At 51.7% G+C, this 16,945-nt stretch overlaps 1 pseudogene; it reads left to right on the top strand.

Moving 5' to 3' along the window:
* The first annotated feature begins 1,289 nt into the window (after positions 1 to 1,289).
* On the top strand, positions 1,290 to 15,833 carry LOC144279537 (phospholipase A2 inhibitor and Ly6/PLAUR domain-containing protein-like; annotated as a pseudogene).
* The last annotated feature ends 1,112 nt before the right edge of the window (positions 15,834 to 16,945 follow it).

Raw genomic sequence — 16,945 nt, 5'->3', positions numbered from 1 at the left:
ACTTCCCCAAGGTACAAATTAATTTTGTCCTTTGCCCCTAGATTTCTACTGCCACAACCAAACTTTAACTGGGTTTACTGGGAAACGTAGTTTGGACACGTCTTTCCCTCCCAAATCCTCCCAACCCTTGCACCCCACTTCCTGGGGAAGGTTTGGTAAAAATCCTCACCAATTTGCATAGGTGACCACAGACCCAAACCCTTAGATCTTAGAACAATGAAAAAGCATTGAGTTTCCTTACAAGAAGACTTTTAATAGAAGTAGAAAAGAATCACCTCTGTAAAATCAGGATGGCAAATACCTTACAGGGGAATTAGATTCAAAACATAGAGAATCCCTCTAGGCAAAACCTTAAGTTACAAAAAGACAGACAGACAGGAATATCCATTCTATTCAGCACAGCTATTTTCTCAGCCATTGAAAGAAATCATAATCTAACACATACCTAGCTAGATTACTTACTAAGTTCTAAGAGTCCATTCCTGTTCTGTCCCCGGCAAAAGCATCACACAGACAGACACAGACCCTTTGTTTTTCTCCCTCCTCCCAGCTTTTGAAAGTGTCTTATCTCCTCATTGCTCATTTTGGTCAGGTGCCAGCGAGGTTACCTTTAGCTTCTTAACCCTTTACAGGTGAGAGAATTTTTCCTCTGGAGAGGAGGGATTATAAAGGAGTTTACCCTTCCCTTTCTATTTATGACAACAGGTGAAAGTGATTTGCCACTGGCCATGGGGGATTTTATAGCACCGGGGACAGAAAGGTGGTTCCCCTTCCCTTTATATTTATGACAGGTCCTTTCTTATGTTATTATAAAAATACATAAGTGTTACGGCCACATTGTGACTGACAAATAACTTCCTTTCTCAGTTCCCCCGTGTAATTATAAAATAACTCCACTGGGATATAAATATTGTTCTTACAGTTCAGTGGATAGTACATAGAGCTGCACAAACAAGTCATTGTGTCAGGAAATTTTAGCTCGTACTGACTTCACTAGTGCTTTATATCTGGCCTGTTGTAAAATGAGGCAAACATCAAGATAAGCTGATGTACCCCCTGGAAGACCTGTGCGTACCCCTGGAGTACACGGACCCCTGGCTGAGAACCACAGATCTCCACTAATGCACAAGGGAATTGGACTCAAGACACATTGCATCACCTGATCAGCCAAAGTCACATGCAGGGTTGTGAAATCTCCCATCTCCGGGTCCCAGGATGTCATGGGGCAGACCCAGCCGATCCCCCAGGGGGCAGGTATTTGCCAACCTGCCTGATAAAACCACAGCCAGATGCTTCCTCGCTGTTCTGCTCACTGCAGCTAACATCCAGGCACCATGTGGGTGGCTCTGCCCCTCTGCCTGCTGTCCGCTCTCCTGGCCACAGGTGAGTCCCGTCCGTCCCCGGGGACAGGGAGCCGGGTGGTGGGGTCGCGAATTCACTTGGGGAACGTGCTGCTGTTGATGGTGGATTCTGGGGTCAGGATGGAATTTGTGGATAAAACCAGCAAGAGGAAAACCCGGAGCCACGTCCCCCGGCTGACTCGGGGAGAGCAGGGATTGGAGCCTGGGATGCCCACAGCCCACACTAGGGCCTGGCCAGCGGGTCTGAGTCCGTCTGTCCTTCCTTCTTCTCGTTCCTCCCCCAGCTCTCGCCCGAGCTTGGGGTCATCCCGATGAGGAGCAGCACCCCCGTCCACATGTCATCCTGCCTAGAAATGTTCCCCTGCCTGTCAGCGCTGAGATTCCTGCCAGGACTCCTGGCTTCATTCCCCGGGTTTGAAAGGGGAATGGGGGTGCAACCGGTGGGGGCTGGGAGCCAGGACTTCTGGGCTCATTCCCCAGCTGTAGAAGCGGGCTGGGGTGTAGTGAGTTTGAGCAGAGATGGCTGCAAATCAGGACTCCCAGGTTCTGTCCGTGGCTCTGAAAGAGGAGTGGGATCTCGTGGGTTAGAGTGGGCTGGGAGTCAGGAGTGAGGACTTCTCAGCTGTCTTCTTGGTTCTAACCCTGAATTGAACACATCTTTTTTCTACCTCAGTTTCCATATTTCTTTGATAGGGATAATATAACTTTGCAACCATCTAGGGACATAAAAGGGGCGGGGAAGGTGTTCTGAGGTGTAATTGATGTTTCCACATGAAAGCTCTAAAAAAAACAAAGTGGGAAAATCTTTCTTTCTTTCTTTCTTTCTTTCTTAAAACTACCTTATGCTCACGTAATGAATTTAAAGGCCCCCACGCTCTGGAGAGGAAAGAGTTGATGCTCCTGGGATCGCTGGCTGGAGACGAACAGCCATCAATCCAAAGGCTTAACAAGCGTCAATTGTATTCTGAAAAAGAGAATTGGCAGGATCAGCGATGAAAAGTGGGCTGAAGTCGAGTATGGCTGAGCTGACGTAACTCTGAGAGGCAGAGGCCTGGAGCAGAGAGTTACGGCGGAGTGTGTGTGTGTGTGTGTGTGTGTGAAAAGTTCACCGCAAAGCCAGGCAGAAACCCCTCTTCAGAGCAGCCGAATTCTTGTTTTTCTGTCTACACAGACGTGTGGGGTTTGTTCGCAGGCACAAGCTGCACCCCAGATAGCCACGTCAGCAGCTGAAAATGTATTCTAGCCACATACTCAGGCAGCAAACAGACTTGTCTGTGGTTTTGAGTAAGATACAAATGACCAGCTAGCAAGATGCCTTTCCCCATCCGGAGAGTTAAATGGAACTGGGCAGAACTGCTGCAAAAGCAGGTGGCATTTCTCCAAGATCTGCCTGCCCACACGTTCAGTGAGGAGGCATTGGTGGTAACTACTCCCACAGCGACACCTCTTGGTTCCTGGTGGTATTTTGCCCACGGGCACTGCCTGGGAGAGGTGGGGAGCCGGGGTTTGTACTGAGAAGGGATTTTTCCAACCTCCAGGGAGCGCTCTGCAATGCGAGGTGTGTGCGTCCAAAGAGCAATCGTGCTCCGGCCCCCTGCAGCCCTGCGCCCCCTCGGAAGGGACCTGCATCACTGTCATGGCAGAGTTCAGGCTGGGTGAGTGAAAGAAGATTTCTACTAAGTGTAGACACCATTGTCCTCCTGAAGCCAGGGGTCGAACCCAGGAGTCCTGGCTCCCAGTCCCTCCCCCTACTCTAACCAATAGCCTCCGCTCCTCTCCAGGAGCAGGGACTGCTCAGTCTGGAAAGATAATGTCATAGACGGGGGATGGGATGAGATGGGGAATTGAAGTGGGTGGCTGTGGGGCCTGGATCAGACAGAAGAGAGGATTTTATCGGGGGTGTGGGGAGATGAGATTAGTTGGGGGTGGGGTGGATGGAACAAAAGGGGAGGATGGAGCAGCTGGGGGTCCATTGGGGAGCTCAGAGGTGATGCTCTGTTTCCCTTCCACAGAGGGATCCCCCTTCTCCTACACGGGTAAATCGTGCCTGGAACCCAAGAACTGTGAGCCCGGCCCCTTCTCGCTGACCTACGCGCACAATGTCACCATGCGGGGGAACATCGCCTGCTGTGACACCAACGGCTGCAACGCCGGGGCCATCCCAGGTGCGTGTCTACTGCAAACCTAGAGCCCTGCTCCGGCCACACCTGCCTGGAGAGAACCCAGGAGTCCTGGCTCCCAGCCCAAAGCCCCCATCCCTAACCACTAGACCCCACTCGCTTCCCCGAGCTGGGATTGAGCCCAATGTGTGGTGACTCCCCACCCTTGGCTGACTGTGTGTGTCTGACTGTTCTCAGTGCCAACTGTGAGCTCCGTCCCCAACGGCCGGCAGTGCCCGTCATTCTTCAAAATGGTGGCAGATGGCTGGCAGGAGAAGGAGGTCTTGGCCTGCACCGGCACCGAGGACCACTGTGTTGTGGAATCTGGGATATTAACACGGGGTAAGTCCTCCAGATGTGGGAGGGGTCTGAACACAGAGCATGAGGTGGAGCCCAGGTGTCCTGGCTTAGTCCCAGACTCCCTTGCTCTAACCCACTAGACTCCACTCCCCTGGCAGAGTTGCAGAGAGAACCCAGGAGTCCTACTTGCCGAGATGCCAAGGAGCACCCAAGGAGGATAAGGCCACTGCGGAGAAACTAAATGAATTCTCTGCATCAGTCTTCATGGCTGAGGATCGGAGGGAGATTCCCATACCTGAGCCATTCTGTTTTGGTGACAAATCTGAGGAACTGTCCCAGATTGAGGAGTCATTACAGGAGTTTTTGCAACAAATTGATAAATGAAAGAGTGATAAGTCACCAGGACCAGATGGGATTCGCCCAAGAGTTCGGAAGGAACTCAAACGTCAAATTACAGAACTACTAACTGTGGTTTGTAACCTACCATTTAAATCAGCTTCTGTCCCAACTGGCTGGAGGATGGCTAATGACATGCCAGTTTCGAAAAAGGGCTCCAGAGGTGATCCCGGCAACTACAGGCCAATAAGTCTGACTTAAGTACAGGGCAAACTCATTGAAACTATAGAAAAGAAGAGAACTGTCAGCCACATAGATGAACATAATTTGTTGTGGAAGGGTCAACATGGTTTCGGTAAAGGGAAATGACGCCTCACCAATGTACTAGAATTCTCTGAGGGGGTCAACAAGCGTGTGGACAAGGGGCATCCCGTGGATATAGTGTACTTTGATTTTCAGAAAGCGTCCCTCACCAAAGGCTCTTAAGCAAAGTGAGCTGTCATGCGATAAAATCCTCTCATGGCTCAGTAACTGGTTAAAAGATAGGGAAAAAAGGGTAGGAAGAAATGATCAGTTTTCAGAAGGGAGAGAGGTAAATAGTGGGAGTCCCCCAGGGATCTGCACTGGGCCCAGTGCTATTCACCATATTCCGAAATGTTCTGGAAAAAGGAGTAAATAGTGAGGTGGCAAAATTTGCAGAAGATACAAAGCTACTCAAGATAGTGAAGTCCAAAGCAGACTGTGAAGAGATACTAAAGGGTCTCTCAGAACTGGGTGACTGGGCAACAAAATGGCAGAGGAAATTCAGTGTTAATAAATGCAAAGTAATGCACATGGGCAAACGTAATCCCAAGTAGACATACACAATAATGGGTCGAATTTACCACTCAAGAAAGATCTTGGAGTCACTGTGGAGAGTTCTCTGAAATCATCCACTCCATGCACTATAGGGTGGGTAGAAAGCTGGCTAGATTGTCGGGCTCAACGGGTAGTGATCAATGGCTCCATGTCTAGTTGGCAGCCGGTGTCAAGTGGAGTGCCCCAGGGGTCAGTCCTGGGGCCGGTTTTGTTCAATATCTTCATAAATGATCTGGAGGATGGTGTGGATTGCACTCTCAGCAAATTTGCGGACGATACTAAACTGGGAGGAGTGGTAGATACGCTGGAGGGGAGGGATAGGATACAGAAGGACCTAGACAAATTGGAGGATTGGGCCAAAAGAAATCTGATGAGGTTCAGTAAGGATAAGTGCAGGGTCCTGCACTTAGGACGGAAGAATCCAATGCACCACTACAGACTAGGGACCGAATGGCTAGGCAGCAGTTCTGCGGAAAAGGACCTAGGGGTGACAGTGGACTAGAAGCTGGATATGAGTCAGCAGTGTGCCCTTGTTGCCAAGAAGGCCAATGGCATTTTGGGATGTATAAGTAGGGGCATAGCGAGCAGATCGAGGGACGTGATCGTCCCCCTCTATTCGACATTGGTGAGGCCTCATCTGGAGTACTGTGTCCAGTTTTGGGCCCCACACTACAAGAAGGATGTGGATAAATTGGAGAGAGTCCAGCGAAGGGCAACAAAAATGATTAGGGGTCTAGAACACATGACTTATGAGGAGAGGCTGAGGGAGCTGGGATTGTTTAGCCTGCAGAAGAGAAGAATGAGGGGGGATTTGATAGCTGCTTTCAACTACCTGAAAGGGGGTTCCAAAGAGGATGGCTCTAGACTGTTCTCAATGGTAGCAGATGAGAGAACGAGGAGTAATGGCCTCAAGTTGCAGTGGGGGAGGTTTAGATTGGATATTAGGAAAAACTTTTTCACTAAGGGGGTGGTGAAACACTGGAATGCGTTGCCTAGGGAGGTGGTGGAATCTCCTTCCTTGGAAGTTTTTAAGGTCAGGCTTGACAAAGCCCTGGCTGGGATGATTTAACTGGGAATTGGTCCTGCTTCGAGCAGGGGGTTGGACTAGATGACCTTCAGGGGTCCCTTCCAACCCTGATATTCTATGATTCTATGATTCTATGTGCAGCGGCCATCAAAAAAGCAAACAGAATGCTGGGAATCATTCGTAAAGGGATAGAGAATAGGACAGAAAAGATCGTGTTGCCTCAATATAATTCCATGGCACGCCCACAGCTTGAACACTGCGGACGGATGTGGTCGCCCTGTCTCAAAAAAGATCTATTGGAATTGGAAAGGCTTCAGAAAATGCCAACCAAAATGATGAGGGGGATGGAATGGCTGCCATATGAGGAGAGATTAATAAGAGTGGGACTCTTCACCTTGGAAATGAAACGGCTAAGGGGGGATATGATCGAGGTCTAAAGAAGGTTGAAGCGTGTGGAGGAAGTAAAGAAGGAAGTGTTATTTACTCCTCCTAACATAAGAACGAGGGGTCACCACAGGCAGCAGGTATAAAATAAACCAAAGGAAGTACTGCTTCACACAATGCACAGTCAACCTGTGGAACTCCTTGCCAGAGGATGTTTTGAAGGCCCAGACTATAACAGGTTCAAACAGGAACTAGAGAAGTTCCTGGAGGACAGGTCCATCTGTGGCTATTAGCCAGGATGGGCAGGGATGGTGGCCCTAGCCTCTGTTTGCCAGGAGCTGGGAATGGGCGACAGGGGATGGATCACTGGATGATTCCCTGTTCTGTTCATTCCCTCTGGGGCACCTGGCATTGGCCAGAGGATACTGGGCTAGATGGACCTTTGGGGTGACCCAGGGGGGCCATTCCTCTGTTATGTTCTCACGTTGTTCCAGGCCCCTGCTCTGAGCACTAGACCCCAGTCTGCCTGCAGAGCCGGGTGCAGTCCTGCTGGGAGGGGAGTGTGTGAGAGACCTCATGAGGGTCGGGCGGGGGGGGAATTGGGAGCCCCCGATCACGTCTCTCCCCCTGTCCAGGTAACATCAAACTGAGGAAGGTTGCGGCTGGATGTGGCTCCCCTGGCGCCTGCGTGAAGACAGCGTTGGTGAAGAAATATGCCCAGGGCGTGCCGGAGATCCTGAGCCGGGCCAAGTGCTACCCAGCTCCCAGGGCCGGTGGAGGCATCGGGGAGCCCTGAGCCCCGGCCTGGCATCCTCCCCTTCTGCTGCGTGCCGGGCTGCAGTGCACCTCCCTTCAGTAGCCACAGGCTGCTGCTTCTCTTTGGGGGAGATTGCGGGTTCCTTTTGTGCATTGGCTGAATAAAGCGAGTTCTGGGGAAAGCACCCCCCTAGCTCCTTGTCCTCTGACCGTCCCGTACCGGCCCCCCCCCCCAGCCCTATCTGTGCACGAGTGATGCTGGCAGGAAGAGAACCCGGGAGTCCTGACTCCCAGTACCCCACCCTGTAACCCACCAGACCATACTCCCTTCTGAAAGCCAGGGATAGAGCCCAGGAGTCCTGGCTCCCAAGACCCCTGCTCCAACCACTGGACCCCTCTCCCCTTGCAGGGCCAGGGAATGGAACCCAGGAGTCCTGCCTGGACCCCCTCCCGGAAGGCAAGGCCCATGGCTGGGGGAAAGGCACCGGCTGGCTGAGCTCCCCTGGGGAAGGAGGGCTGTGGGAAGGAGAGGCCGTGGCTCACCCAGCTGTCCAGGCGGGCGGGAACGCCCTGGAGGGGAGAAATGTCCTTCTAGGTTGATTTTGCAGGGCTCAGTTCGTCCTGCTCTCTGGGGCGGCTCCACTGGGAGTGACGAGCTCAGGGAAGGTGTCAGGAAACAGGGCAGATCCCCCCAGCCGGTGCTGCTCTGTGAGCAGATTTCACCCAGCGTGAACTCCTGGATCGCTGCCCCCGTCTGACCCCGGAGTCACAGCCAGTCCCCTCAGATACTCTGAGACAAGCCGGACTTTGGGAGGAAACCTCACGTACACCCCAAACCAGCCCACCCAGGTTGTCCCCTGCCCCAGGAGACCGGTCACTTACCCCAGAGCCACGGGACTCCAGATCCTACACCAAAGGCAATGCTGGCAGCCAGGTCTGTAGGAAACTCGCTAAAGGTTCGTGAGCTAAGGAAAGGGAATGAGGGTCACGAGGGGTTATAGGCGGTAAAATTCATGCCCAGGTGAGTTGCAGTCTGTAACTCCAAACGGTGGCGGTGATGGAAGGACCCTCCATTCTCCCAAGTCTTTCCAGGTGCCCCCAGACCGTCTCCGGGGATCCCTGCTTTGCATCCGGTTCCGGTCCCTGTAAGAGTCCAGCCAGCCCAGCGAGGCAGGATCCTTCCCTGAATCCATCCTTACAGCTTCTTCTCCCAGAGAACAAGCTGGCAGGGCCCCCACCCACGTGGGCTTTGCCTTCGATGCGGGGAGGGAGGAACGCGTTGGTCAGCACACGCGATGGCCCCTGCCTTTGGACTCAGCACTTTCCTGGTGCTAAAGTTCCTGATTAGCATCCCTCCGGCGTCTCTGCTGGGTCAGTGAGTCCCAGGGCTGTGCTCAGGGTGAATGGTTGTTACTCCGCTAAAACAGCAGACGGGGAAGGGAAAACCATACCACGGCCCATTGGTTTTCATGAAATCGAAACTCCAAACACACTGTTCTACCTTCGCCATGCCTTTGATCTAGGCCAGGGTCTCTCGACATTTCCAGACAGCTGTACCCCTTGTGGCAGTCTGATGTGTCTTGGATAGCCCAAGTTTCCCCTCACTTAAAACTACTTGCTTCCAAAACCAGACATCGGGTCTAAATTAGCTATTCCCAGTCAAGAAAGAGATCTTGGAGTCACAGTGGATAGTTCACAGTACGCAGTGCATTTCAAAAAAGAGAACAGAATGTTGGGAATCATTAAGAAAGGGAGAGATAATGAGACAGTAAATGTCATATTGCCCCTATATAAATCCATGCTACTCCCATTCTTGAAAACTGTGTGGAGATGTGGTCACCCCAGCGTATAAAAGAGATATTGGAATTGGAAAAGATTCAGAAAGGGTCATAAAATTATTAGGGGGATGGAACAGCTTCCGTGAGGAGAGATTCATAAGAGTGGGACTTTTCAGCTTGGAAAAGAGATGGACAAGGGGGGATAGGGGAGAGGTCTAGAAAATCATGAGTGGTGTGGAGAAAGTAGATAAGGAAGTGTTATTTACTCCTTCTCATAACACAAGAACTAGGGGCCACCAAATGAAATTAAGAGGCAGTAGGTTTAAAAAAACAAAGGGAAGTGTTTTTTCACATAATGCACCATCAACCTGTGGAACTCCTTCCCAGAGGAATGTGCGAAGTCCAAAAGTAAACTGGGTTCAAAAAAGAGCTAGACAAATTCATGGAGGATAGGGTCATCAATGGCTATTAGCCAGGCTGGGTAGGGATGGTGTCCTTAGCCTCTGTTTGCCAGAAGCTGGGAATGGTTGACAGGAGATGAAACACTTGATGTTTGATTACCTGTTCTGTTCATTCCCTCTGGGCACCTGGCATTGGCCACTGTGGGAAGACAGGATACTGGGTTAGATGGACCTTTGGTCTGACCCAGTATGGCCCTGTCAGGGTTCCTTCCCCACTCTGAACTCTAGGGTACAGATGTGGGGACCCGCAGGAAAGACCCCCTCAGCTTATTCTTACCAGCTTAGGTTAAAGACTTCCCCAAGGTACAAACTTTGCCTTGTCCTTGAACCGTACGCTGCCACCACCAAGCGTCTTACACAAAGACCAGGGAAAGAGCCTGCTTGGAGACGTCTTCCCCCAAAATATCACCCCAAGTCCTACACCCCTTTTCCTGGGGAAGGCTTGATAAGAATCCTCCCCAATTTGTACAAGTGAACACAGACCCAAACCCTTGGATCTTCAGAACAATGAAAAAGCAAACAGGTTCTTAAAAGAAGAATCTGAATGAAAGAAAAGGTGAAAGAATCACCCCTGTAAAATCAGGATGGTAAATACCTTCCAGGGTAATCAAATTCAAAACATAGAGAATCCTCTAGGCAAAACCTTAAGTTTACAAAAAGACACCAAACCAGGAATATTCATTCCCTCCAGCACAGCTTATTTTACCAGCCATTAAACAAAAGGAAATCTAATGCATTTCTAGCTAGATTACTTACTAACAGAAGTTCTGAGACTCCATTCCTGAGCTGTTCCAAGCAAAAGATCACACAGACAAGCAGACCCTTTGTTTCCCTCACTCCCGATTTGAAAGTATCTTGTCTCCTCATTGGTCATTTTGGGTCAGGTGCCAGCAAGGTTACCTTAGCTTCTTAACCCTTCACAGGTGAAAGTGTTTTGCCTCTAGCTACGAGGGATTTTAGAGCAGCGGGGACAGAAAGGTGGTTCCCCTTCCCTTTATATTTATGACAGGTCCTTTCTTATGTTATTATAAAAATATATAAAAGTGTCACGGCCACACTGTGACTGACAAATAGCTTCCTTTCTCACTTCCACTGTGTAATTATAAAATAACTTCACTGGGATATAAATATTGCACTTACATTTCAGTGGACAGTACATAGAGCTGCACAAACAAGTCATTGTGTCAGGAAATTTTAGCTCGCGTTGACTTCACTAGTGCTTTATATCTGGCATGTTGTAAAATGAGGCAAACATCAAGATAAGCTGATGTACCCCCCGGAAGACCTGTGTGTACCCCTGGAGTACACGGATCCCTGGCTGAGAACCACTGATCTCCACTAATGCACAAGGGAATTGGCATCAGTACACATTGGCATCACCTGATCAGCCAGTGTCACATGCAAGGCTGTGAAATCTCCCATCTCCGGGTCCACCAGGATGTCATGGGGCAGCCCCAGCTGATCCCCCAGGGGGCAGGTATTTGCCAACCTGCCGGATAAAACCACAGCCAGATGCTTCCTCGCTGTTCTGCTCACTGCAGCAAACACCCGGGCACCATGTGGGTGGCTCTGCCCCTCCGCCTGCTGTCCGCTCTCCTGGCCACAGGTGAGTCCCGTCCGTCCCCGGGCACAGGGAGCCGGATTTCACCTGGGGAACGTGCCGCTGTCGATGGCGGATTCTGGGGTCAGGATGGAATTTGTGGGTAAAAGCAGTGAGAGGAAAACCCGGGGCCACATCCCCCGGCTGACTCGGGGAGAGCAGGGATTGGAGCTTGGGACTCCCACAGCCAACGCTAGGGGCCTGGCCAGCGGGTCAGAGTCCGTCTGTCCTTCCTTCTTCTCATTCCTCCTCCAGCTCTCACCCAGGCTTGGGGTCATCCTGATGAGGAGCACCACCCCCGTCCACTTGTAATCCTGCTTGGAAATGTTCCCCTGCCCGTCAGCGCTGAGATTCCTGCCAGGACTCCTGGGTTCATTCCCCAGCTGTGGAAGAGGGCTGGGGTGTCGTCAGTTTGAGCAGAGATGGCTGCGAATCAGGACTCCCAGGTTCTGTCCGTGGCTCTGAAAGAGGAGTGGGGTCTCGTGGGTTAGAGTGGGCTGGGAGTCAGGAGTGAGGACTTCTCGGCTGTTTTCTTTCTTCTAACCCTGAATTGAACACATCTTTTTTCTACCTCAGTTTCCCTATTTCTTAGATGGGGATAAGATCACTTTGCTACCATCTAGGGACATAGAAGGGCAGGGGAAGGCGTTCTGAGGTTTAATTGATGCTTCCACATGAAAACTCTAAAAAAACCAAAGTGGGAAAATTTTTCTCTTTCTTTCTTTCTTTCTTTCTTTCTTTCTTTCTTTCTTTCTTTCTTTCTTTCTTTCTTTCTTTCTTTCTTTCTTTCTTTCTTAAAAAGCCTTATGCTCACGTCATGAATTTAAAGGCCCCCACACTCTGGAGAGGAAAGAGTTGATGCTCCTGGGATCGCTGGCTGGAGACGAACAGCCATCAATCCAGAGGCTTAACAAGCATCAATCGTATTCTGAAGAAGAGAATTGGCAGGATCAGCGATGAAAAGTGGGCTGAAGTCGAGTGTGGCTGAGCTGACGTAACTCTGAGAGGCAGAGGCCTGGACCAGAGATTTACGACGGGGTGTGTGTGTGTGTGTGTGTGTGAAAAGTTCACCGCAAAGCCAGGCAGAAACCCCTCCTCAGAGCAGCTGAATTCTTGTTTTTCTGCCTACACAGACGTGTGGGGTTTGTTCGCAGGCACAAGTTACACCCCAGATAGCCACGTCAGAAGATGAAAATGTATTCTAGCCACATACTCAGGCAGCAAACAGACTTGTCTGTGGTTTTGAGTAAGATACAAATGACCAGCTAGCAAGATGCCTTTCCCCATCCGGAGAGTTAAATGGAACTGGGCAGAACTGCTGCAAAAGCAGGTGGCATTTCTCCAAGATCTGCCTGCCCACACGTTCAGTGAGGAGGCATTGGTGGTAACAACTCCCACAGCGCCACCTCTTGGTTCCTGGTGGTATTTCGCCCACGGGCACTGCCTGGGGAGGGGTGGGGAGCCGGGGTTTGTACTGAGAAGGGATTTTTCCAACCTCCAGGGAGCGCTCTGCAATGCGAGGTGTGTGCGTCCAGAGAGCAATCGTGCTCCGGCCCCCTGCAGCCCTGCGCCCCCTCGGAAGGGACCTGCGTCACCGTCGTTGCAGAGATGAGGCTGGGTGAGTGAAAGAACATTCCTACTAAGTGTAGACACCATTGTCCTCCTGAAGCCAGGGGTCGAACCCAGGAGTCCTGGCTCCCAGCCCCTCTCCCTACTCTAACCAATAGACTCCGCTCCTCTCCAGGAGCAGGGACTGCTCAGTCTGGAAAGATAATATCATAGACGGGGGATGGGATGAGATGGGGAATTGCAGTGGGTGGCTGTGGATCCTGGATCAGACTAGAAGAGAGGATTTTATCGGGGGTCGGGGGAAAGATGAGATTAGTTGGGGGTGGGGTGGATGGAACAAAAGGGGAGGATGGAGCAGCTGGGGGTCCATTGTGGAGCTCAGAGGTGATTCTCTGTTTCCCTTCCACAGAGGGAAACTCCTTCTCCTACACGGCTAAATCGTGCCTGGAGCCCAAGAACTGTGAGCCCGGCCCCTTCTCGCTGACCTACCCGCACAATGTCACCGTGCGGGTGAACATCGCCTGCTGTGACACCGACGGCTGCAACGCTGGGGCCATCCCAGGTGTGTGTCTGCTGCAAACCTAGAGCTCTGCTCCGGCCACACCTGCCTGGAGAGAACCCAGGAGTCCTGGCTCCCAGCCTCACCCCCCACCTCTAACCCCTAGACCCCACTCCCCTCCCACAGCTGGGGACAAAACCTAGGAGTCCTGGCTCCCAGCCCCCCTTCTCTAACCACTAGACCCCACTCCCTTCCCCGAGCTGGGATTGAGCCCAGGGTGTGGTGACTCCCCACCCCTGGCTGACTGTGTGTGTCTGACTGTTCTCAGTGCCAACTGTGAGCTCCGTCCCCAATGGTTGGCAGTGCCTGTCATTCTTCAAAGTGGGGGCAGATCACTGGCAGAAGAAGGAGAAGGAGCTCTTGGCCTGCACCGGCGCCGAGGACCATTGTGTTGAGGATTATAGGGTGTTAACACTGGGTAAGTCCTCCAGATGGGGGCGGGGTCTGAACACAGAGCACGAGGTGGAGCCCAGGTGTCCTGGCTCAGTCACAGCCCCCCTTCTCTGACCCACTAGACTCCACTCCCCTGGCAGAGTTGCAGAGAGAACCCTGGAGTCCTACTTGCTGAGATGCCAAAGGAGCACCCAAGGAGGATAAGGCCACTGCGGAGAAACTAAATGAATTCTGTGCATCGGTCTTCACGGCTGAGGCTGGGAGGGAGATTCCCAAACCTGAGCCATTCTGTTTTGGTGACAAATCTGAGGTACTGTCCCAGATTGAGGAGTCATTACAGGAGTTTTTGCAACAAATTGATAAATTAAACAGTGATAAGTCACCAGGACCAGATGGGATTTGCCCAAGAGTTCGGAAGGAACTCAAACGTCAAATTACAGAACTACTAACTGTGGTTTGTAACCTACCATTTAAATCAGCTTCTGTCCCAACTGGCTGGAGGATGGCTAATGACACACCAGTTTCGAAAAAGGGCTCCAGAGGTGATTCCAGCAACAACAGGCCAATAAGTCTGACTTCAGTACTGGGCAAACTCATTGAAACTGTAGGAAAGAAGAGAACTGTCAGACACATAGATGAACATAATTTGCTGGGGAAGGGTCAACATGGTTTCGGTAAAGGGAAATCACGCTTCACCAATGTACTAGAATTCTCTGAGGGGGTCAACAAGCGTGTGGACAAGGGGCATCCCGTGGATATAGTGTACTTAGATTTTCAGAAAGCGTCCCTCACCAAAGGCTCTTAAGCAAAGTGAGCTGTCATGGGATAAAATCCTCTCATGGCTCAGTAACTGGTTAAAAGATAGGGAAAAAAGGGTAGGAAGAAATGGTCAGTTTTCAGAACGGAGAGAGGTAAATAGTGGGAGTCCCCCAGGGATATGCACTGGGCCCAGTGCTATTCAACATATTCCGAAATGTTCTGGAAAAAGGGGTAAATAGTGAGGTGGCAAAATTTGCAGAAGATACAAACCTACTCAAGATAGTTAAGTCCAAAGCAGACTGTGAAGAGGTACTAAAGGATCTCTCAGAACTGGGTGACTGGGCAACAAAACGGCAGATGAAATTCAATGTTGATAAATGCAAAGTAATGCACATGGGCAAACGTTATCCCAAGTAGACATATACAATGATGGGTCAAATTTACCACTCAAGAAAGATCTTGCAGTCATTGTGGAGAGTTCTCTGAAATCATCCACTCCATTTGTAGCAGCCTTGAAAAAAGTGAACAGAATGCTGGGAATCATGAAGAAAGGGACAGAGAATAGGACAGAAAAGAGCGTGTTGCCTCAATATAAATCCATGGGATGCCCACAAGTAGAACACTGAATGCGGATGTGGTCGCCCCCTCTCAGAAAAGAGATAAGGGAATTGGAAAAGCTTCAGAAAAGCCCAACCAAAATGATGAGGGGGATGGAACGGCTGCCATATGAGGAGAGATTAATAAGAGTGGTACTATTGAGCCTGGAAAAGAGACGGGTAAGGGGGGATATGATCGAGGTCTAGAGAAGGTTGAAGGGTGTGGAGGAAGGAAATAAGGAAGTGTTATTTACTCCTCCAAACATAAGAACGAGGGGTCACCACAGGCAGCACGTTTTAAACAAACAAAAGGAAGTATTGCTTCACATAACGCACAGTCAACCTGTGGAACTCATTGCCGGGGGATGTTGTGAAGGTGAAGACTATAACAGGGTTCAAACAGGAACGAGAGAAGTTCCTGGAGGACAGGTCCATCTGTGGCTATAGGGCAGGGATGGTGGCCCTAGCCTCTGTTTGCCAGAAGCTGGGAATGGGCGACGGGGGATGGATCACTGGATGATTCCCTGTTCTGTTCATTCCCTCTGGGGCACCTGGCATTGGCCAGAGGATACTGGGCTAGATGGACCTTTGGGGTGACCCAGGAGGGCCATTCCTCTGTTATGTTCTCACGTAGTTCCAGCCCCCTGCTCTGAGCACTAGACCCCACTCTGCCTGCAGAGCCGGGTGCAGTCCTGCTGGGAGGGGAGTGTGTGAGAGACCTCATGGGGGTCGGGGGGGGAATTTGGAGCCCCCGATCACGTCTCTCCCCTGTCCAGGTGACATCAAAGTGAGGAAGATTGCAGCTGGATGTGGCTCCCCTGGTGCCTGTATGAAGAGAGAGGGGGTGAAGAAATACACCCAGGGCGTGCTGGAGATCCTGAGCCAGGCCAAGTGCTACCCAGCTCCCAGGGCCGGCAGAGGCATGGGGGAGCCCTGAGCCCCGGCCTGGCATCCTCCCCTTCTGCTGCGTGCCGGGCTGCAGTGCACCTCCCTTCAGCAGCCTCCGGCTGGTGGCTCTCTTTGGGGGAGATTGTGGGTTCCTTTTGTGCATTGGCTGAATAAAGCGAGTTGTGGGGAAAGCACCCCCCTAGCTCGTTGTCCCCTGACCGCCCCGTACCGGGCCCCCCCCGCCCCTATCTGTGCACAAGTGATGCTGGCAGGAAGAGAACCCGGGAGTCCTGACTCCCAGTACCCCACCCTGTAACCCAACAGGGCCCACTCCCTTCTGAAAGCCAGGGATAGAGCTCAGGAGTCCTGGCTCCCAAGCCCCCTCCTGGAAGGCAAGGCCCATCGCCGGGGAAAGGCACCGGCTGGCTGAGCTCCCCTGGGGAAGGAGGGCTGTGGGAAGGAGAGGCCGTGGCTCACCCAGCTGTCCAGGCGGGCTGGAACGCCCTGTAGGGGAGAAATGTCCTTCTAATTTGATTTTGCAGGGCTCAGTTCGTCCCGCTCTCTGGGGCGGCTCCACTGGGAGTGACGAGCTCAGGGAAGGTGTCAGGAAACAGGGCAGATCCCCCCAGCCAGTGGTGCTCTGTGAGCAGATTTCACCCCGCGTGAACTCCTGGATCGCTGCCCCCGTCTGACCCCGGAGTCACAGCCAGTCCCCTCAGATACTCTCAGACAAGCCGGACTTTGGGAGGAAAGGTCACGTACACCCCAAACCAGCCCACCCAGGTTGTCCCCTGCCCCAGGAGACCGGTCACTTACCCCAGAGCCACGGGACCCCAGATCCTACACCAAAGGCAACGCTGGCAGCCAGGTCTGTAGGAATCTCGCTAAAGGTTCGTGAGCTAAGGAAAGGGAATGAGGGTCACGAGGGGTTAAAGCCGGTAAAATTCATGCCCAGGTGAGTCGCAGTCTGTAACTCCAAACGGTGGCGGTGATGGAACAAACTGCCATTTTTCCTAGTCTTTTCAGGTGCCCCCAGACGGTCTCCAGGGATCCCCGCTTTGCATCTGGTTTTGGTCCCTGTAAGAGTCCAGCCAGCCCAGCGTGGCAGGATCCTTCCCTGAATCCATCCTTACAGCTTCTTCTCCCAGAGAACAAGCTGGC

The sequence above is a fragment of the Eretmochelys imbricata genome, chromosome 24 (assembly GCF_965152235.1).
Source record: "Eretmochelys imbricata isolate rEreImb1 chromosome 24, rEreImb1.hap1, whole genome shotgun sequence".
NCBI classification, from domain to species: domain Eukaryota; kingdom Metazoa; phylum Chordata; order Testudines; family Cheloniidae; genus Eretmochelys; species Eretmochelys imbricata.
The sequence above is the reverse complement of the archived record's forward strand: the minus strand, read 5'-3'. Positions and strand labels throughout refer to the sequence as shown.